Source organism: Symphalangus syndactylus, chromosome 19 (genome assembly GCF_028878055.3).
Source record: "Symphalangus syndactylus isolate Jambi chromosome 19, NHGRI_mSymSyn1-v2.1_pri, whole genome shotgun sequence".
NCBI classification, from domain to species: domain Eukaryota; kingdom Metazoa; phylum Chordata; class Mammalia; order Primates; family Hylobatidae; genus Symphalangus; species Symphalangus syndactylus.
The window spans coordinates 57,760,133-57,783,843 of NC_072434.2; positions in this window are offsets into that span (position 1 = coordinate 57,760,133).

The window sequence follows — 23,711 nt, forward strand, 5'->3', positions numbered from 1 at the left end:
TCTGTTCCAGGCCTCTCATCTCCCCCTAAGACCACTGCAATAACTACCCTCTGGTCCCTGGCCTTCTCACTCCAGTTCATTCCTCTCATGGCAGCTAGCCTGATCGCGCCACCTCCTTTGCTTAGGATTCTTTAATTTGCCAGAAACCAAATCTGATTAAAGTTAGGCAAGAACCGATTTAATATTAGGACATAGGACTACCTCAGGTCACCATGAAAAGGGCAGGGATGAAAGCCAGGGTACCTTGACTCAATACCACCAGAATTCTCACCTGAAGTTTTGTGTTTTTACTTTTCCTGGTATATTGGTTTCACTCTCTCCTGATTCATACCAGTTTCCGCTATGGGATGGGCAACGTTAGCTGCTTATCACCCTCAAGCTGTATATTCCTTATCTTCATCTAGTTGTCACCTTCAATACCAGCTACCACCTTTCATTCTAGGTTTTAAAAATTCTGGGGACAATCACTTGAATGAGGTGCCCACCCCTGGACCAATAAACTGTGGCCAGGCAGCGGAGTCATGTAGCAAAGAAATGACAATGGGGGCCCATCCCTGCATATCAGGGCCTTCCTAGAGATGCGGGAAACTGACCAAGGCAGGCAGCCATCCAGATTGATGATGTCTATCGCAAAGGACTCCTCACTCATTTTAGTGCTGTCATCTTATTTTCTTAGTGGCGATTACATTGCTCCTTTGAGAATTTGATAAAAGGCATAGACTTTATTCCTAGAAAAATGAGCATTCCACAAGATTTTGCATAAATTACAAGAGACGTGTAGACTGTCTAAAGCCCAATCTATGGTCCTCAAGTGAAGAGCTCCTGCCTTGGAATCAACGTCTTTGCCTGGCTTCCAAGGCCCAGCATGCTCTGCACCCATCACTCTGCATTGGCCCCTTGTCCTTAGCACCTATTCTCTAGCCATGCCTGACTCCACACATGGACAGAATTGCTCCACATTTTCGCTTGTGTTTCTCCGCTGCCCCATACACATTGAGTTCATCCTGCAAAGCTCAGTTCACGAATCAGCTCCTCCACGAAACGTCCCTGATTCCAGTCTAACCAAGCGGATTTTCTAGATTCAAATTGCCTCCGATACTCCCCAAAGCCATTACAAATCATTCCTAGTAAGGCTTGAAAGTGTTCTGGAAACTATTCAGGTAGTCATAGAAGCATAAAGTACACACAGTGATGAAAAGCAATTCTTGGCCATCTCCCAATAGATATTATTATGGTCCAGGCAAAGTGGGCCAAATCCAGGCTGTTTTTGTATAGCCTGTGAACTAAGAATAGTTTTTATATTTTTGAATCATCGACCAAAAAAAAAAAGAATAATATTTTATGACATATAAAAATTACGTGAAATTCGGCTGGGCACGGTGGCTCACACCTGTAATCCCAGCACTTTGGGAGTCCGAGGTGGGTGGATCAGGAGGTCAGGAGTTCAAGACCAGCCTGGTCAACATAGTGAAACCTCGTCTCTACTAAAAATACAAAAATTAGCCAGGCCTGGTGGTGAGCGCCTGTAGTCCCAGCCACTCGGGAGGCTGAGGCAGAAGAATCACTTGAACCCAGGAGATGGAGGCTGCAGTGAGCCGAGATTGCGCCACCGCACATCAGCCCAGGCAACAGTGTGAGACTTTGTCTCAAAAAAAAAAAAAAAAATTATGTGAAATTCAAAAGCCAGTGTCCAAAAATAGCTTTATTGAACACAGCCACACTCATTTAAGATTTCCGTATTGTCTATGGCTCCTTAGCACTACAAGAGCAAATTTGAGTCATTACAACAGAGACCATATGGCAGACAAAGCCTAAAATATTTACTATCTGAAATTTTACAGAAAAGTTTTCTGATCTTTATTGTAGATACTCCAGAGAACTACCATATTTTATTGAAAGTAAGATGGCATCAATTGCATGACACCATTAGTTCATGTGCCACCAAGAAAGAAAAGATGCTGCCAATTAGGCCTTAACAATGAACCTCAGTATCAGAAATATTCAAATTTAGGGGGAAGATGCCTCTTTGGAATTGATTAAATTGTTCTTGAATGCCTATCATGTGCCAGAAAATACGATAGTTATTTTACAGTCATTTTCCTAATTAACAATTCCTGGTTATTTGTTATCCCAATTAAGCTTTTTCCAAGAGGAAAGAACCATTGTGCCTATATCATAGAAGAGGAAACAGGCTCCGAGGGGTTAAGTGACATGCCCAAGACCGCGGAGATAAGTCAGAGGTCTGACTCCACAGCCTGACTCTTTCCCACTTAACCAGGCTGCAGTGCCTTTCCAGATTCTCAATCTCTTCCCCTGAACTCCGGGCTCCAGCTGTGATCAAGTGGGAACCTAAGGTTCTCCTGCCCCTGAGCCTGTACAAATGTCTTCCCTCCACTGCCATATCCCTTGCCCCCTCATCCTTCCCATTGCTGCCAAGCCATCCCTTTCCTGAGGAAGTGTTCCCAAATCAGTGAGCACCCCTTTTTTGAGCTCTCCCCAAAAGTGTCAGTTTACCTTCCTGTCTCTCCATGACTAGCCTGGGTTCCTCAGAGACGGGAATGTTCTCCCTGCACCATCACCAGTACCTGGTGTGGCGCCTCATGCAGAGTGGGAACCCAGTGCTCACTGGCTGTGTGGATCAACGAGAAATGGGTGGAAGCTCACAGCAAGCAGAGAGGGTAAACATTCTTAAATTACACATTGTCCACTTGATCCCTGGTTCTTACAGCCAGACTCAATCCTCTGTCTCCCACACTTTGCAGACCAGAAGATGGGCACTGAACACAGCAGTGCTTGAGGCCATCACTTGGAAAGCTCATTTCTCCCTGCGTCGCCTTATTTGGGTGTCATCTCCCCAACACTGTTCTCCTGGTCCCAGGGACCAACTCTGCTCTCTACTTTTTCTGTCTCTCATCCACTTGCCCAGCAGCACCTTCTCGCTGGTCAGGTGTGGCCGTCATGACCTCAGGGCTGGTCACCATGCCGCTGAATGTTCGAACGTTTCGTCTAATTCTCAGCCGTGCTCTCAGAGAGCCCCCATTCTCCACTGACCCCCTGATTGGGCTCTGAAGATGGAGGGTCACAGGTATCTCCTGCTCACACCACCAGCCCCTCTTCTTAGACTCCTAGAAAGCTCCCCTCTTCCCCAGAGAAAGGCAGCGTTGTTTGTTCTTATGGAAATTTAAGCTTCAAGAGGGGATATGGAAGACTTAAAAGTCTATTTGTGAATTATCTAATCTTGTAGATTGACCACTTCCTCAGCAGTCCAGTCGCATCCTTGCTAAGGGGAAAAAGAATCTATCAGTCAGGAATACTTTCAGCTACAACAGATAACTCAACTAGCAGTTGTTTAAATCAATATGAATGTATTTTTCTCAAGAAGTCTAGAGGGAGGCATTTATTCCAGTTAGTTCAGCAGCTCAACGTTGCCAACAAGAGCTTATGATCCTCCATACTTCTGTCTTTATTACCTGTATCTTGTGCCGACCTCTTATCTCATCCTGTGACTTAGAATGCCTAACCGTCTGGGAATGCAGCCCAATAGGTTTCAGCCTAATTTTACCCAGCTCCTGTTCAAGATGGAGTTGCTCTGGTTCAAATCCTTCGGACAGTACTGCTTCTGTTTGCTCTTACTTCCCCCAGGAACTCTATGATTTTTTTTTCTCACATGTATCTTAACTCAGGACAAGAGAGGAATGATTATTATCCCCATTTCCCACTTGAAGAAAACTGAGGTTCTGAGAGATTAAATTGAAACCACCTTTGCAAAACTTTAACTGAGGAAATTATGACAGTGAAAGAAATCAGACCTAACCGACTCCATCTTGCTTCTAAACTTTAAGCTGTCCTTGTTCATTCCTGGGCATAGGCCGAACTAACTTTCGGAAGGAATTCAGCTCATGGCTTGACGCTGAAACAAAATTGATAATAGCCCTTTCCCGAAAAGACCTCCTTCTCACCTAGGGACCAGTTTGCCCGTGCAGGACTAACAAATTAGCTATAAGATTAGAAATTACCGTTTAGGGAGTCATGCAGGCTCTGACTCTAACAGTCTGAACATCCCCAAATTGCTCCTGGGGATAACATCACTATTGTAAAAGCTAAGATCAGCGCTTGAAATATTTTGCAGACCCTGCACTCGATGGATCAGCTGATCACTCACCCCAGTGTTCAAGCCTGGGGCAGCTCCGATGAGCAGGCAGAAAGGGCTTTGCTCTGCTCTTCCCTGGACCCACTGGGGCAGGCACGGGCTACCAGCGGGAAGGATGGGGGTCATCAATCACATGTTCATGCACACCACCACATGTGCACACACACACAGCATGTTCACCATTTGATCTTGTCCAAGTAACCTCTGTGTTACAGAAAACCCCCAGGAGAGTTCTAGTTTCTAACATTTTCGCTTCCAGGTGCCTACTGCTTAGCCCGGGACTGATGACGCAGTAACCTCATCTTCTTGCTAGTCTCCCGGCTCAATGCTGGAGGTCTGTCTCCCTCTCTCCTCACAAAGCCCTCATCAGAGTTCTTCAGGGACCTCACACCCTCCACAGGAAACTGGCCAAGCACCTTAACCGGGGAGCTTCTGTGACCTGGCCCCTGCCACCTCTCTAGCTCCTCTCCCACCTCCCTTTTCTCCCCCTCAGACTGCAGCCACCCTGAGCCACCACCAGTTCTGCCATCCCACCTAGGAACAGAAAACAGCAAGAAAAACTCACTTCGACCCCCTAGGATTCCATCTCCAAACTCACCAAGCAGCACTCCCCACTTCTGAAGCCCCTACCTGCCAAATTATCTTTAAAAACTCTGATGCCGGAATGCTCAGGGAGACTGATTTGAGTAATAACAAAACTCCGGTCTCTCGCACAGCCGGCTCTGCATGAATTACTCTTTCTCCACTGCAATTCCCCTGTCTTAATAAATCGGCTCTGTCTATGCAGCGGGCAAGGTGAATCCACTGGGCGGTTGCAAAATGACTTGCCCGAGGTCTCACCGCTCGGTCAGAGTCCGGCACTATTGGGCGGCTGGCGGATGCCATGGAGTTGTTGAAGGAGGGCCTTTATTTGTTCTTGGAATCCTACCCTGTTTCCCAGGCTGCGGGAAGGATAGTTGCAACATGGTAGAATTGAAAGCAGCACAGCCCAAGGGTCAGTTTCATAACTTGTGAAGACTAAGTCAGGGTTCTGTTTGTTCAGCAACACAGCAAGAATCCCAACTTTGTCACGGAAGAATGGGAAAAAATACAAAAAGCCTACGGGCGCCACCTAGTGATGAGTTCCGCCATCACATGTCTAATTGAGGATGTGGTCAAGCTGCCTACCTGGTGGTTCCTGCCATGCCCTTCCTTCTCTCTCCCTCTTTCAGGGTCCAGAACTTCAGCTTTCACTCATTCCGCAGCCACTGTTCCAGGCTCTGTGCTGAGCACTGGCCGTCTGGCTATCTGCCAAGCCTGATCCCAGGGTCAGCCATGTCCTGTGCTCCCGCGAGGGCCGTATCCCCCTCCCTACTACAGCCCCTCCTCCCAGTTCCACGTGCCTAGCTATGGCATTCACTTCCACCCCGGGGATCCTCCTCGTCCTACACTCGGCCCCACCATTACCACGCCTAAATAACTTGTGCATCCCTCCTTTTCTCTCCCTCTTGCTCATTGTCGTAGTTCAAGCCACTACTGTGTCTACCCTGGACAACTTCAAAGCCCCCCCACTCACAGGCCTGCGTCAGCTCTCCACACCGTGATCAGAGTGAACCTTTTGGAAGGGAAAGATGAGCAATGGACATCTCCTTGTTGAAACACTCCAGGGCAAGTTTCCAACTCCAGGACATGACTAAAAGGGAGGAAAATAGGGAAAATGTACAAGATGGATATATAAAGGGAATATAAGAACTCATGTATATGGCCAGGCGTGGTGGCTCATGCCTGTAATCCCAGCACTTTGGGAGGCCCAGGCAGGCGGATCACGAGGTCAGGAGTTCAAAAGCAGCCTGGACAACATAGGGAAACCCTGTCTGTACTAAAAATACAAAAAATTAGCCGGGCATGGTGGCAGGCACCTGTAATCCCAGCTACTCTGGAGGCTGAGGCAGGAGAATCGCTTGAACCTGGAAGGTAGAGGTTGTGGTGAGCGGAGATCATGCCACTGCACTCCAGCCCAGGTGACAGTGTGAGACTCCATCTCAAAAAAAAAAAGAAAAGAAGTTTTTTTAAATTTTTAAATCATAGTCTTACTATATAGCCCAGGCTGGTCTTGAACTCATGGCCTCAAAAATCCTCCCACCTCAACCTCTCAAAGTGCTAGGATTTCAGGTGTAAGCCACCACAACCAGTCATAAGGGAGCTATTTTTTTTAAGTGCCCCATGTTTGGCACCCAGAAGATCTTTAATTCATAGCCACTAAAACCTTGCTCCTCAAGGCGTGTCTGGAGACCACAGTCTCGACCCCACCTCAGACCTCCTAAAGCAGGATCTGCATTTTTAACCTACTCCTGGCCAGCATGTGCAGGGAAGCAAAGGGTGAGCTCCAAAAGATCAGGTCCTGCCCTGTCACCTCAGTATCTGATATGGTTTGGCTGTGATCCCACCCATATCTCACCTTGAATTATAATAATCTTTACGTGTCAAGGGTGGGGACAGGTGGAGGCAATTGAATCATGGAAGTGGTTTCCCCCATACTGTTCTCGTGGTAGTGAATAAGTCTCACGAGATCTGGTGGTTTTATAAATGGGAGTTCCCCTGCACACGCTGTCTTGCCTGTCGCCACGTAAGTAGTGCCTTTGCTTCTCCTTTGCCTTTCGCCATGATTGTGAGGCCTTCCCAGCTACGTGGAACTGTGAGTCCATTAAATATCTTTCCTTTATAAATCACCCAGTCTCAGGTATGTCTTTATTAGCAGCGTGAAAACAGACTAATACAGGCCGGGCACAGTGGGTCACGCCTGTAATCCCAGCACTTTGGGAGGCCGAGGCCAGTGGATCATGAGGTCAGGAGATCGAGACCATCCTGGCTAACACAGTGAAACCCCGTCTCTACTAAAAATACAAAAAAATTAGCCAGGCATGGCAGCATGCGCCTGTAGTCCCAGCTGCTGGGGAGGCTGAGGCAGCAGAATGGCTTGAACCTGGGAGGCGGAGCTTGCAGTGAGCCGAGATTTGCACTCCAGCCTGGGTGACAGAGCAAGACTCTGTCTCAAAAAAAAAAAAAAAAAAAAAAAAGACTAATACAGTATCCCACCCCAGCCCTCACCTGGCTCGCAGGGAATGCATGAGAAAGAACAGAGGAAAGAAGGTACATATGGCAGGGCCTATCCCAACCATGCCTCTGCTAGGCTGGTCCCTGTGCACCCCGGCGATGTAGAACCACCCTGTCTGGCAGGCTCAGTGGGTTTGTTGTGCAGACATTATCACCTTGACGTCATTGTGTGCAGGGCAGACAATCTTCACGTAACCTGGAGCAGCTGCAAACACACTGAGAAGCCACTAGTTTGTTATGGAAGCTTTCTCATTAAGAAGGCAAGAATAAAAAGCACTGTCACTTCTCCTTTCCAGAAACCAAGGAAGTGCCTCACCCCTTCTCCCCATCACTCCCTACCAAGTATTCCTCTTCACCCTCTTGGGTCCTTTCTCTGCATTACTTATGTCTGGTAGTAAGGGGAGGAGGGCTGTCTTCATAGTTAAAAGTATACAAAGTCTTGGCCAGGTATGGTGGCTCACACCTGTAATCCCAGCACTTTGAGAGGCCGAGGCAGGCGGATCACGAGGTCAGGAGATTGAGACCATCCTGGCTAACACGGTGAAACCCCGTCTCTACTAAAAAAAAAAAAAATACAAAAAATTAGCCAGGTGTTGTGGTGGGCGCCTGTAGTCCCAGCTACTCAGGAGGCTGAGGCAGGAGAATGGCGTGAACCTGGGAGGCGGAGCTTGCAGTGAGCTGAGATTGCGCCACTGCACTCCAGCCTGGGCGACAGAGCGAGACTCTGAAAATAAAGACTCTCAAAAAAAAAAAAAAAAAAGGATACAAAGTCTTTAATGACAATTGTCTAAGACTAGGAGATGGGAGGGTGTGGCAGTTGAGTGGGGTGTGTGGTCTCTACCACATAGTTTGCTGTGTAACCCTGCAAGCCACTTGCCCTCTCTGGGCCTTGTTTAACTTTGTGGTAAAATGAAAGCAGGCAAGGGTGGGCAGGCTCTTCTTCCTCTCAAAGGTCCTGATTTCGAGGAGCCAGGCCCTGGGTCTGTTCTGCGGCTAGAAACAGGCATTGTGGTCAGACGTGCATTTCAATTGTGATTCCACCCCTCACCAGCTGGGCAATCCTACCGGTGATTACACCTTCACCTCTCTGCATCTCAATTTCCTCTTCTCGGCTGGGTGCGGTGGCTCATGCCCGTAATCCCAGCACTTTGGGAAGCTAAGATGGGTAGATCACTTGAGGTCAGGAGTTTGAGACCAGCCTGGCTAACATGGTGAAACTCTACTTCTACTAAAAATACAAAAAATTTAGCCAGGCATGGCAGCAGTCACCTGTAATCCCAGCTACTCAGGAGACTGAGGCAGAGAGAATTGCTTGAACCCAGGAGACCAAGGTTTCAGTGAGCTGAGATGGCACCACTGTACTCCAGCCTGGGCAGTAGAGCAAGATTTCATCTCAGGAAAAAAAAAAAAAAAAAAAAAAAAATCAATTTCCTCTTCTAAATTGGGTTTTACCAGAGCCTACATCTTAGGGTGGTTGGGAGGTCTGTATGTGCCCTTTTACTGCAGTGCCTCCATCATAGGAGCCTGGAGTTTCTTTCTCTTCTCCTTAGTTTCCTAAAATGAACACTAAAGTAGCTTTGAAAATCAATCCCAAAGCCGGGCGCGGTAGCTCACGCCTGTAATCCCAGCACTTTAGGAGGCCAAGGCGGATGGTCGGAAGTTCGAGACCAGCCTGACCAACATGGAGAAACCCGGTCTCTACTAAAAATACAGAATTAGCCAGGTGTGGTGGCGCATGCCTATAATCCCAGCTACTCCAGAGGCTGAGGCAGAAGAATTGCTTGAACCCAGGAGGCGGAGGTTGCGGTGAGCCAAGATCACACCATTGCATTCTAGCCTGGGCAACAAGAGGGAAATTCCATCTCAAAAGAAAAAGAAAAAGAAAAGAAAAGAAATCCCCAAAACCTCTTAGGGTTGGGGGAGGGGTGCAAAGCCCAGCATCAGACTCATGGAAGACCAGATCCCCAAGGTGCATTAACAATCTCCAAACCTCCCCATCATGGCCCAGTGAAGGTCAAGCCAGTCTGTTGGGCTGATTTGAACATAATCCCTTAGAGCTGAGCTGCATTAGCCACAGTCTCCCTGAGTCACCACCTGGCTGTCTGCCAGCATCATCAGAATGGGTGAGGGTGGGGAAGAATGAAGGGGTGGAAGGGGTGAGAAACTACCCATATTTAGAGATCTACCATGGGCTGGGTGCTTCTCAACAATTCCATGAAGTAGATGCAATTTCCTCATTTAACAAAAGAAGGAACCAAGGCTCAGAGAGGGGCAGAGTCTCACCCAAGGTCTCCCAGCTAGTTCAAGGTGGAGTTGGGGGGTCAGACCCAAGTCCAGTCCCAAGGCCCAGCTTCTCTTCCCTGGTAGTAAGCACACTTGTCCTGCATTCACTCACCCCAGTGTCCAAGCCTGGGGCAGCTCCGATGAGCAGGCAGAAAGGGCTTTGCTCTGCTCTTCCCTGGACCCACTGGGGCAGGCACGGGCTACCAGCGGGAAGGATGGGGGTCATCAATCACATGTTCATGCACACCACATGTGCACACACACGCAGCATGTTCACCATTTGATCTTGTCCAAGTAACCTCTGTGTTACAGAAAACCCCCAGCAGGGTTCTAGTTTAAACATTTTTGCTTCCAGGTGCCTACTGCTTAGCCCGGGACTGATGACGCAGTAACTTCATCTTCTTGCTGGTCTCCCGGCTCAATGCTGAAGGTCTGTCTCCCTCTCTCCTCACAAAGCCCTCATCAGAGTTCTTCAGGGACCTCACACCCTCCACAGGAAACAGGCCAAGCACCTTAACCGGAGAGCTTCTGTGACCTGGCCCCTGCCACTTCTCTAGCCCCTCTCCCACCTCCCTTTTCTCCCCCTCGGACTGCAGCCACCCTAAGCCACCACCTGTGGCTGCTCTCCCTCTTCCCTGCTTGCACAGCAGCCTCTGCTGCCTATGCCAGCCCTGCCCCACCCCACCCCTCTGTGGGATCTCCCTGGGCTTCCACCAATGCCCTGCCACACCCAAGGCTCCTCCTGCCCTGTGGTGCAACCTTCGAACCTTGCCCAGTGATCAGTCAGAGCACTTCCCACACTGTGGAGGGGCAGGGCTGGTCTTACTCACTGGGTCCCCGGTGCCCAGCCAGGACCTAAGGGTCTCTGGATGTTTGCTCAAAGATGAATGAATGAATGAATGAATGAATGAATGAATGAATCAATGAAAAGGGAAGTAGGAATGGAATAATTCCATTATTCCAACTGTAAGGGTAGATAAGTGGGGGCACAAGGCAGCTAAATGTCTGTCTCTTGGAATCCTGGCTAAAGCCAAAGATGGCAGAGCCCAGGCTTCCTAGTTCCTGTCCCAGGTGGTCAGCCCAGTGTCTTTATCCGGTCCTCTCTAGAAGGCAGCAGAGCTGGGCGCTCTTTCACTTGCTGCTCTGTGCTGCCACCTTGTGGCCTCACAGAGAGAGCTTTCATTTTTCACCCCAAGAGCTCAATGACTTAAAAGACTTGGTGAAATCAGTCTGAATTGATTTAATCCTAGTAAACTTATCTTCCTATTCCACTAATAAAAGATATACTCAAGTGACAGACAGAGGCCACCAGTGTCTTCACACTGAGCTATAATTCCAACCAAAGCTACAATTCCTGTTGCTTGCAATAGCCCATGACTCTGTATCCGTGGCCATGACTTACGTCCTTTGGAACCGGAGAAATATTCAGGAACCCCACTCCACCCCTCCTCGTTCATGGAGGGAGCAGTCCAGGTGCCTACTCTGTGCCAGACTCTACTTGGACTGGAATCCATGGCGAGCAAAACAGAGCTGTCCTTAGCCTCCAGGAGCTTAGAGTCTGGAGGCAGAGATGGGGCTTTTTTTTTTTTTTCTTGAGACAGTGTCTCTGTTGCCTAGGTGGAAGTACAGTGGTGCAATCATGGCTCACTGCAGCCTCAGCCTCCCGGGCTCATCCTCCCATCTCAGCCCCCTGGATAGCTGGGACTACAGACAGGCACCACCACACACTTGACTAATTATTTGCATTTTTTTTGTACAGATGAGGTTTCACCATGTTGCCCAGGCAGGTCTCAAACTCCTGGGCTCAAGTGATCCACCCGCCTCAACCTCCCAAAGTATTGGGATTATAGGTGTGAGCCACTGTGCCTGGCCGAGACGGGTCTTATTCAATGAAGAAAATGTAAATGGGGCCTGTATTAGTCCATTTTTACACTGTTGATAAAGACATACCCAAGACTGAGTAATTTATAAAGAAAAAGGTTTAATGGACTCACAGTTGCACATGGCTGGGAAAGCCTCACAATCATGGCAGAAGGTGAAAGTCATGTCTTAGAAAGAGAGAGAGGGCAGACAAACCCAAGGAGGAAGAGCCCCTTATAAAATCATCAGATCTTGAGAGAACTCACTCACTATCATGAGAACAGCATGGGGGAATCTGCCCCCATGATCCAATTATCTCCCACTGGGTCCCTCCCACAACATGTGGAAATTATGGGAGCCACAATTCAAGATGAGATTTGGGTGGAGATAGAGCCAAACCATATTATTCCACTCCTGGCCCCTCCCAGATATCATGTCCTCACATTTCAAAACCAATCATGCCTTCCCAACAGTCCCCCAAAGTTTTAACTCATTTCAGGATTAACTCAAAAGTCCATAGTCAAAAGTCTCACCTGAGACACGGCAAGTCCCTTCCTCCTATCCTATGAGCCTGTAAAATCAAAATCAAGTTAGTTACTTCCTAGACACAATGGGGATACAGGCGTTGGATAAATATACCCATTCCAAATGGGAGAAATTGGCCAAAATGAAGGGGCTAAAGGTCCCATGCAAGTCCAAAATCCAGCAGGGCAGTCAAACGTTAAAGCTCCAAAATGATCTCCTTTCACTCCATGTCTCACAGCCAGGTCATGCTGACACAAGAGGTGGGTTCCCATGGTCTTGGGCAGCCCTGCCCCTGTGGCTTTGCAGGATATAGCCTCCCTCCTGACTGCTTTCATGGGCTGGTATTGAGTGTCTGCAGCTTTTCCAGGTGCATGGTGCAAGCTGTCGGTGATCTATCATTCTGGGGTCTGGAGGATAGTGGTTCTCTTCTCACAGCTCCACTAGGCAGGGCCCCAGTAGGGACTCTGTGCCAGGGGGCCACTGAGAACCACTGCCCCAGCAGAGGTTCTCCATGAGGGCCCCACACCTGTGGCAAATTTTTGCCTGAACATCCAGGTGTTTCCATACATCCTCTGAATTCTAGGCAGAGGCTCCCAAACCTCAGTTCTTGACTTCTGTGCACCTGCAGGCTCAACACCACATGAAAGCTGCCAAGGCTTGGGGCTTGCACTCTCTGAAGCCATGGCCTGAGCTGTGCCTTGGCCCCTGTTAGCCATGGCTAGAGCAGCTGATATGCAGGGAACCAAGTTCCTAGACTGCACACAGCAGTGGGGCTTTGGGCCTGGCCCAGGAAACCATTTTTTCCTCTTAGGCTTCTCAGCCTGTGATGGGAGGGGCTGCCGCAAAGGTTTCTAACATGCCCTGGAGACATTTTCCCCATTGTCTTGGCGATTAACATTTGGGTCCTTGTAACTTATGCAAATTTCTGCAGCCAGTTTGAATTTCTCCTCAGAAAATGGGTTTTTCTTTTCTATTGTATTATCGAGCTGCAAATTTTCTGAACTTTTATGCTCTACTTCCCTTTTAAAACTGAATGCTTTTAACAGCACCCAAGTCACCTCTTGAATGCTTTGCTGCTTAGAAATTTTTTCCACTAGATACATTAAATCATTTACTTCAAGTTCAAAGTTCCACAAATCTCTAAAGCAGGGGCAAAATGCCACCAGTCTGTTTACTAAAACATAGCAAGAGTCACCTTTACTCCAGTTCCCAACAAGTTCCTCATCTCCATCTGAGACCACCTCAGCCTGGATTTCATTGTCCATATTATTATTAGCATTTTTGTCAAAGCCATTCAACAAGTCTCTAGGAATTTCCAAACTTTCCCACATTTTCCTGTCTTCTTCTGAGCCCTGCAAACTGTTCCAACTTCTTCCTGTTACCCAGTTCCAAAGTTGCTTCCACATTTTTGGGTATCTTTATAGAGCGCCCACCTACCTGGCACCAATTTACTGTATTAGTCCAGTTTCATGCGGCTAATAAAGACGTACCCGAGACTGGGTAATTTATGAAGAAAAAGAGGTTTAAATGGACTCACAGTTCCATGTGGCTAGAGAGGCCTCACAATTACGGCAGAAGGTGAAAGGCATGACTTACATGGTGGCAAGTAAGAGAGAAAGAGAGAAGGCAGATGAGCGAAGGGGGAAGAGCCCCTTATAAAACCATCAGATCTCGTGAGAACTCACTCACTATCATGATAACAGCATGGAGGAAACTGTCCCCATGATCCAATTACCTCCCACAACATGCAGGAATTATGGGAGCTACAATTCAAGATGAGATTTGAGTGGGGACACAGCCCAACCATATCAGGGCCTTAAAAGCAAGTAACAGGGGCCATTTCTAATGTGGGCAGTGTCAGGAAAGGCTTCCTTGAGGAAGTAACTTTTGAGCTGAGTTCTGAAGAATGTCTAAATGAGAGAGAAAATGACACGTACAAAGGCCTTGAGACTGAAGGAATCTGAACTGTTTGAGATATTGAAAGAAGATCAGATAGCTGGAGCATGGAGAGAAAGGGAAGGGGAAGTGGAATCTGGCCACATTGGTGGGGCAGGAGCCAGACCATTTAGGGGCTCATAGGCCAGGTCTGTCTAAGAGCAATGGGAAACCAAGGCTTTAGACAGAGGGTTGGCATCAGATGCTTTATTTTAAAAGATCACTCAGTGCCACATGGAGGATGAATTGGAGTGGGCACAGTGGCTTCAGGGAGACCTGTGAGGAGAGTGCTTCCTTTAAGTGAAAAGAAGAAAGTTCTCGATATAGTAAGGAAAGAAAAAAATATGCTGATGCTGCTAAAATCTTTGTTAAGAACAAATCTATCCATGAAACTAGGAAGAAAAGAAGAGAAATTTGTGGTAGTTTTGCTGTCACACCTTAAATTGCAAAAGATAAGCTACAGTGCATGGTAAGTGCTTAGTTAAGATGAAAAATACATTAAATGTGTGGATGGAAGATAGGAACAGAAATATGTTCCCACTGAAGGCAATTTGTTGTACCAGAAAGCATGTTCTATACAAAGACTTTAGCAAGTGATCTCCTGAAACAAGGACGCCAGGCCATTTACTGCAAGTAAAAGGAACAATTACACAGATTCTGGAATGGGCTGGACTGAGAAATATAAAAATTACTGGAGAGGCTGCATCTGCTGATGAAGAAGCTGCTGCCACATTTCCAGCAGAGTTGAAGAAGCTGATTAAGGAGAAAGGACACCATTCAAAGCAAGTCTTCAACCATGGTGAAACCGGGCTCTTCTGGAAGAAGATGCCCAATAGTCTCTCCTTGTCAACTGTCACTGACATGGGGGTTCCTCAGTCTGTGACAATAGCATCCCAGCTTTAAGACCACTATCAAGTGGTCATTATCACTAAGGCCAATCTGGCCAAGAAGCAAGACAAGTGGGCTGAGCAGATACAAGCTGGTACTTAAACTGGGTCTACAGCAATGTCTGCCCTTCCCTTGAAGCTGAGTCCTCCTTAAGGTCAGGGATCCTGGCTGAGTCCTTGCCTATCCCTAGTGCTCAACACAGAGCCTGGTGCCATATGGGTGCCATGAATGCTTAGGGATATGGTGGACATTTGTCACTTTGGTTGCTGTAGAGTATAGATAAAATATGTTTGTGTTTCTGTACAGTTAGGGCTTTCTGAGCAAATTTTCCTGAAACATGGGACCCACAAGAGCAAATCTTAAAATTATTTGCAATTGTATAGATAGTTAGAGAACTCTGAAGACATTTACCTAATTCTGGAGGAATGTGTTTATATTTCAAGGGAGAATGGAGACTCAGTTTACCTAGCTCCTAGAAAGGCTGACTTTCATGCCAAAGTGTTGTGATAAGGACTCAAGCCCTGTGGTTTCCGAGGAGACCCTGCCAGGAGTGGCAAAGAACAGCTCCTTCCCCTTTATAAGCAGAGAAAATTCTTTTTAAGTTCATTCCTCTCCTAGGATACGACTTTTTATGTGTAGGAGATTTTTCTGACTGTCATTGTGTCATCTCGGTGGTAAGAATTAGGATGGAGGGAGCCAAGTGATCCTTCTTTGCTTTTTAAGTGACTAATGATAATCCCTCTCATCGAAATTGCCTTGTGCATTCAGTATGAAATTAAGGAAGATGAATATTAAAAATCCAATAGCTGCTCAGCATCTGGATAAAATTCCTATTGTAAAAGTAAGTAATTCAAAGTCAAAGCTGTTGGAATTTTATTTTGAGCATTAAAGGAATGTTATTATGGGGCCTGAGTCATGTGACAAGCAGCTGTAACTTAGGAGGCTGTAACCTAGACAGCTGTAACCTTTGTTCTTCTGTTACAGATTAGCCTTTTCTTTGCCTACCTTGTGTTGTAAAACGTTATTTAAAAAAAAAAAAACTAAAGTGCACCAGAGAAGACCCTTTCTTCTTCACTGTTGATCTTCATTATAGATGGATTTCCCTTTGACTTCTCTTGCACAAAGATCTCACAACTATCACATTGTCTAAATGGGATGTTGAAGATACTCATTTGAATTGTAAAATCAAAAGAAAACAAACTATCACTAATCATACATTTCTGTAACCCATAAACCAGCCTTGTATGAAAAATGTTGTATACCTGTTAATTTCTTTGTTTTCTGCCTATCTAAATAAGACCCCCACTTTTCAGCTCAGGAACACTGGCCCCATTCCTTTAGAGTCTGTGTTTCCCAGATGGTCATTCTCAGCTTTGCACTTGAATTAACTCTTTTAAACTAGATTCTAATCCTTTTGATTATTTCTCTATGACATTCTGATGATTCAGATGGGACCCGAGGTGGTCTCTTTCCATTGACTCCTGCTGCTTCACAGACAGATCGGGGCCCTGGTACCTGCACACACTGTTCCTATCCAACCAACTTTTGCTGAAGTTTGCAAAAGTTCTTGGCAAAGACTCTCGTGGGTTTCGATTCTCCCCGGCTTAGATGAATTCAGATTTTATTCAAGTGACCTGATTCCATGCTTGATGGGGATGGAATTGAAGCTCGACTTTAAAGCTTTAAGGTATGGGTTCTGTTTTTACCTATTTAGAGATTCTGTTGCAGGCAGGTTTGTGGCTTTACTCTTCCTTGAAGTTAAAATTTTGTCTGTCTTACTTGCTAAAATTTGTGATATGGTTTGCCTCTGTGTTCCCTCCCAAATCTCATCTTGCATTGTAATAATCCCCATGTGTTAAGTGTGGGACCAGATGGAGATAATCGTATTATGGGGGCTGGTTTCCCCCATGCTGTTCTCATGATAGTGAGTGAATTCTCACGAGATCTGATGGTTTTATAAATGGTAGTCTTTCCCGTGCTCTCACACTCTCTCCTGCCACCTAGGGAAGAAGGTGTCTGCTTCCCCTTCTGCCATGATTTTAAGTTTCCTGAGGCCTCCCCAGCCATGCAGAACTGTGAGTCAATTAAACCTCTTTTCTTTATAAATTAACCAGTCTCAGGTATTTCTTCATAGCGATGTGAGAACAAACTAATACAATTTATGAACTTTTCTCTCATTTGAAATTTGGTTAAAGAGAAAGCAGTTTCTCTTTAACAGGAAGCAAATGTCTGTGGCTTAAACAAAATTGTGATGTTAAGCTGGCTAGATTTTGAAGGTCAGTTGAAATTGCCACATTTAGATTCTTCTTTCATAAAAAGAAAGAAAAGAAAAATTTATAAAAGACCTTTATGAAGACATGATAAGTCATGAAGATGCGGGACACAGTTCCTTCTGGCCAAAAGGTACCTTAGGCAACTAAGGTCTCGTAGGATTGTCAGAGTTTATCACTTATGATGAGAAATGGTCCCCATAAGGAGTCCCCAAAGAAGAACGTGCAGAGAAATTTGCTTAAATTGGTGGGCACACATAAGGGGCTGATCTCCCAGTGCTTTAAGTGCCCAGAATTCCTGGGTTTTACCAAGGCACATAAGAGGGGAGAACCAACCCAAGGGTGACCCCTGGGGGAAGCCATTCCCATAAGTAGTACACATGATTAAAAATATCTTTCCCTTTCAACCATTGGTCCTTTAAGAGGAGAATACAAATAGCAGGCAATCTGCCATCTAATACCAAGTCTTCCTTAAGGAGAGATGTGCCTTTAGAAACTCCAGCTAGACTCATGATCCATACTTATGGCACCACCTCTTGTCCTTATTTAGGAAAATGGAGTACCTTTGAAATGCTTAAACTAATGTATTTGCATGCTCAATTAGAAAAAGCTGACTCTAGGGTAAAATAGAATAATTGGGAGAGTTATTTCCAGTGGTATTTGAAGGTGTCTAAAAGAGACTCTGATAAAGTTATTTCTTTGCAGGAAGAAAAAAGATTGTCAAACAATTTCTGAATTTTAAAAGGCTGCTGAATCTTCTTCTCCCTCAGAAGCTTCTCTTTGACCTGCCTTTCCTTCCTCTTTAACCTTCTTTTCCTTCCTCCTCCTCCTCTTCCTCCTCCTCCTCCAGCCACTGCTGTTCTGGCTCTGTTCAGCAAGCAGCCAGTGTCTGGTAGGGAAGAACCTGCCTTAGCTTAATAACCATGATCAAAGGCAGAACTTAAAGGCATAATTAAGTAACTTCCTGACCCCATGAGGACCCTACTGGTTTTGTCAGGGAATTTGAACTACATATTCGAGCTTATGACCCTGGTTTTCTGATTGATATCAACTAGTTCACATGTTAGTTTCAGAAAGTAAGGCTAAAGATTGGCTAGATAAAGCCCACTGGAGAAACCCCCTAGAGGATTTCCATCACTGTTCACAAGAAGACTGCAGGAATGCCTGTGAAACTGCAAGGGCTCTGCATGCAGCCATTCCTTTCATCTTCCAAAAGGTAGTCAACTGAAATAAAATACAACAATGTCAGCAAAACCTGATGAGTCAGCAATGTCATGCTTTGAAAGATTTGAAAAGACTTTTAGACACTAGTCAGGCTTATTTGAGGCATGCTATGTTAATCATCAAAATGATACTCTCCTCAATTCCAACTTTATGAAAGGGCTGGATAAAGTATTAGCACTAATAGTAAAGGGACAATGCTCTATTTGGGGCATTTCTCAAACTCACAATTTGGTTAACCCTGCTGGCCAGTTGTCTTGTACTTTAATTAAAGAAGAAAAAAACCTAAATTATCCACCCAGTCTAGACTGACAAAATATCCCAACAAATCTCTGAACAGATCTAACCCTCCAAGTGCAATTACTGCAAAAAAAAATAACTGGCCACTTAAGAAAAAAGATGCCAAAAACTAAAGCAGGAGGAACAACAACAGCAAAGGGGAAAATAGGGGTGCTCCTAGGAACTTAAAGGGACCTTTTATTTTTCCTTACTGGCACTCTGGAAGAAGTAGAAACTATTTTAAATGGAGAACAATCCCAAGCCTTCATTGACACTAGAGCAACTTTATCTGTAATAAATCCACCTTATTACAAGGTCCCATTCTTTGAAGTAAAAACTTGGTCCAAATAGTGGCTGTCACAAATACTCCTGTATCAGCATACAAGTCTCAACCTGTACCTTTTCAACTAGGTCCTTTATAGCAATGCAAAACAGACCAACACATTGGCCAAAAGCTCTTCCATTGGTTTTACTAAACCTAAAATTGACTCCTTTAAGTAAATACCAGTTATCTCCGTTTGAAATTATAACAGACAGACTTATGAAATTCTCTCCTGGAAATTGCACCTCCTTAATAATAAAAGAAGATATATTCACTTATTAATGATCTTATGAAACAATTAACTAAAAATGTTTGGTAAAGTATTTCACATTGAGCTCCCAAGAGATGAAAATCTCAAGAACCACAGACTTCACCCTGGAGATTTTATCGTTGGAAACATCTTTTAAAGGACTCTCCAACCATTGTGGAATGGATCCTACCAAGTACTCCTTTCTAATCCTTGTGCAGCTAAATTAAAAGGCATAGACTCCTGGAATCTCTTTATCTCTTATCCAAAGAGGGCAAAACCTCCTGAATGGACTGTTACACCAGAAGGTGAGCTTCAGTTTAAGCCAATGCCTGGACAAAAAGATGACAACATCAGAGATGGTCAGGTTTCCCAAGACATGAGACCAGTCCTGTACCTAAATGAATGTTTATACTTATGTTATAGTAGCTGTTATTATTGTTGTCTTAGGAAGATAGCTAATTGTTACCATCCTATGTAAAGTAGGACATTTGCCTTGTTTACTTTAACTAACTTCCTTAAATTAACTAATTTTTCCTTATAGTTGTCCCTCTGTCCCAGTGCAAAGGATGGCATGATAACACTTTGGTTAAGTTATCCCTAAGTATCCCACTGGAGAAAACCTATCAGATTGTTGGATTTGTTATATGATTCCTAGCTTCATTCATGACCAATATAGGCCATTAGTAACACCTGTCACTGACTTCTCAGCTGTCCCTAAAGTTAAAGTCACCACTTATTTAGACTGACATCTTGCTGGATTAACTTTCCAGGTCTTACTACTGTATAACCCAAATACTACTACCCCTTGTTTTAATTTGTCACTTGTTTTTAATGGTAGAAATCCATTCTATATCATGAGACCTCCTCAATCCATGTGCTACTGGGCAAACAAATACACTCTAGCTGATATGAACAAAGTTAAAGGTAAGTCCTTACTATGCCAACAATACCTATGTATAGGCTATTATATAAACAAATTCTGAAAAGCTTGCAAAGAAAGGAACCCATGGTTCAATTTGGTGTTGTCAGCATCCCCCATGAATGAATCTACTAGTGAGCACACCCTCAGGGGTACCACCTGTGCTCCCCAGGATGTGTGTTTGTGTGTGACATGTGATCTGAATTACCTACACAAAGGTGGATGCACCAATGCCTCAACAGATTACAAATAAAAGGCTTACACTTGCTGGAACATTTTCTAACCCCCTTATCCCTATACGAACATACAGAAGGACCCCCTTTTTCTCTTCATTATAGAGCTAAAAGGTCGACGTTAATAAGATATGATGATAATATAGGTGAAAACATCCTGTGATGTTTCTAGCAATTCCAAATGCTAGAGTTTATGTCAACAGAGATATTATTCAAAACCTATTCACCACTATTGGTGAGATAGCTGAAGATACTGCAAAAAGTTTTGTAGCTCAACAAAAATCCTTAAATTATTTAGCCCAGGTAGTACTGCTGTCCCCCATAGCTGGCTCTGAATTCATGGGGCATGTGGTGGAGTGAATTAGAATAAAGACTGGAAAGGTAGGGTAGGCCACACCTGGAGGGTCTTCAATGCCAGGATAAGGAGTCGGAGCTTTATTCTGTAGGCAATGGGGCCACTGAAGCTTTCCCAGCAGTTGTGTCGTGTACGAGTTGGAACAGAATAGACAGAAACAGTGCTGGGTGATGGGAGGATCTGGGTACTAAAGTTGAAAAGCTCTACATGCCAAGGACAGGCTTTTCTACAAAAAGAGAGGGCCCCACGCTCACCTTCTTCTCTAAAACCTCTAAGTCACTCCCCTGGGGAGTGAGATAGAAACTTACTCCTCCACAGAAACGAGATATAGGACATTAATTAACACTCAGAAAGACTCATAATTCTTACCTTGCAGGATTATCTGAATATTAAATGAGAAAAAGTATGCAAAGCACCACCGTATAAGCACTACCTTTAATGAAAGGTAGTTAGCAATAACTAGCATTGATTGAGCACTTAATCCTGTACCAGTCACTGTGCTGGGCACTTTGCACACATCATCTTGTTTAATCCTCACTGCAACCTTATGAGGTTACATAATACCTAAGTTTAGAGGTGGAATCTGGCTCAGATTTGCTCAAAGCCACATGAGTAACAAGTGAGGAACTAGGATTTGAACCCAGATATTTCTGTCCCCTGTACGAGAGTTCTCAACTGCTAAGCTCTTTTTCAGGGTACAGCTGAGCTTTAGGGATATGAATGGAACCGTGGTGAGTTAGCAGGCTGGGTTGGAGAGGGAGAGCCAGCAGGCCGCAGTTTATACAGCAAGGCATCAGCCTCTGTAATCCTAGCATTTTGGGGAGGCTGAGGTGAGAGGATCACTTGAACCTGGGATGTTGAAGCTACAGTGAGCCGAGATGGCGTCACTGCATTCTAGCCTGGGTGACAGAAGAAGACCCTGTCTCGAAAAAAAAAAAAAATAGCAGGGCATCCTCCAAGCTTTAGGTGCCTGCCATTGTTTTGTTCTCACTTGCCTCTTATTACATTCTGAATTCCTGAGGTCTGAGCCTACTCTAATTCATCTTTGCAGCTCCAGCCCCTGGCCTGCTTTAGTCCCTCGGTGAATATGGGTTGAATGAATTCATTGAATGTCCTGGGTGCCTCCGAGAACAACAACCCTATCTCATTCATCTCTGCCCCCTAGTGCCCAGCACAGGGCCTGGCATCTAGAGGGTCCTCATGTTTATGAACTGAATAGCCCCTCTGCGGACCCCAGGCTCCTCATAAATCCAAAAATTCCTGATAAACCCCAAGTCTTCTCTGAGAAGACTTTAGGCCTCAACTTCCTTCCTATTGTTACTTCATCAGAAAATTATCTCCCACTAATTTCATCTTCATGGACAACTCAACCTTCCTAACTCACCATGTGCTTCTTGTTCTTGTTCTGTTTCAAAGATTGACTTAATCTCCTTTTAACATGTTATGCCCTGGCAGCTCTCCAAAGGAGGTTCCAATCACAGGAGCCAGCCTTTCACTGACATTACTTCCAGTTCTAAGAATAACCAGAAGGAAAGTATTATTAACTCCGCCTTCCAGAGGAGGAAAGGGAAAGGAAGAGCAAGCAATTTGCCTAACAAGTGGGAGAACTACCTTTAGAAGAAGTCCTGTTTATTCTAAAACCTGGACGCTTTTTCATTCCTCACCACCTCTGGAAAGCTAAAAAATTATTTTCAATTCAACTAGCAAATAGTTAATAATAAGGCCTTTCTATGGACCTAGCATTAAGGGAAAAGCATGTAGTAGCTTCACCCATTCCGGGGTGTGTGTGTGTGTGTGTGTGTGTGTGTGTGTGTGTGTGTGTATGTGTGTATTTGCTACTATACATCAGGCTCTCACTCTGACAGAGGCTGGACTCATCACAATGACCCAGTGGCTGCCTTCCAGTAATTCAGAGTCTAGTGGGGATATTTTGTTCATTTTCAAATTAACAGATCCTACAGTATGTTAGTCAAGGTCCAGTTGTTTTAACAGAGAGTATAGAGAAATGTAAGCTAGGTTTAAATTGCTGACTCGGTAGCAGAAAAGTCAGGAATTAAACACTTAAATATCATGGAGGTGGCAAGTGCAAGAAACTGCCTCCATTCCTAGGTTTGGGGAGTGAAGGGAAGAGGTTGGAATTATTAAAAGTAAGTGCTAAAAGAGGTTCTTGTGGGTCTGGAACCCAGCCCCTGGGGAAGGGGTCCCAATTGGCTGGTCCTGGTGCCTTTGAGGTTGATGGTGATGAGGATGGTTCTGCAAGGACTGGGAAAATGCAAACTGGATCTGGTTGCTGTTACAGAAAGGCAATGCTACTGCAATGGCAGTGTTGCTGGGTGATGCGCCCAGGAAGAGGAAACTAGACATCCCTCCTCCCCTGTCTAGCAGGTAGCTGAGTAGTGCTTCTCTCTCTCTCTCTCTCTCTCTCTCTCTCTCTCTCCCCTCCCTCTCTCTTTCTCCTTGAGCACATGCCCAGATCCTAACATGGGGCCAGTGGGCAAAGCAGGAAAATATGGTTTGCATAGTCCCAGCCTATCTTAGTCTCTTTGGGCTACTATAACAAAATACCACAGAATGAGTGTCTCAAATAACATTTATTTTTCACAGTTATGGAGGCTGAGAAGTCCAAGATCAAGGTGCCAGCTGATCTAGTGTTTGATGAGGACACTCTTCTTTGCAGACGGCTGTCTTCTCATTCTATGCTCATGCAGCGGATTGCAGAGCACGAGGATGCAAGCTCTCTCTTGTCTTTTATAAAGCACTAATCCCACTCATGAAGGCTCCACCCTCCTGACCTAATTACCTCCCTACCTCCTAATTCCATCCCACTGAAGATTAGGCTTCAACACATGGATTTGGGGAGGGACACAAACATTCAGTCCATAGCACAACCCCAGCATCCAAAGCTAAGTGCAGAAGGATGGGGTTGGAGCAAAGAGACAATAGCCTAGTAACTGGCACACATGGTAAAGGCAAGACTCTGGACTGGAAATTAGCGTTCCCGTGTCTGTATCCTGCCTCTTCCACTAACGTGCTATGTGGCTTGAAGTAAGTCACTTGACTTCAACAACCTCAATTTGTTCTGCTGCAAAATGAGGGGGGCAGGGGCTGAACTCCTGCTTCTTACATTG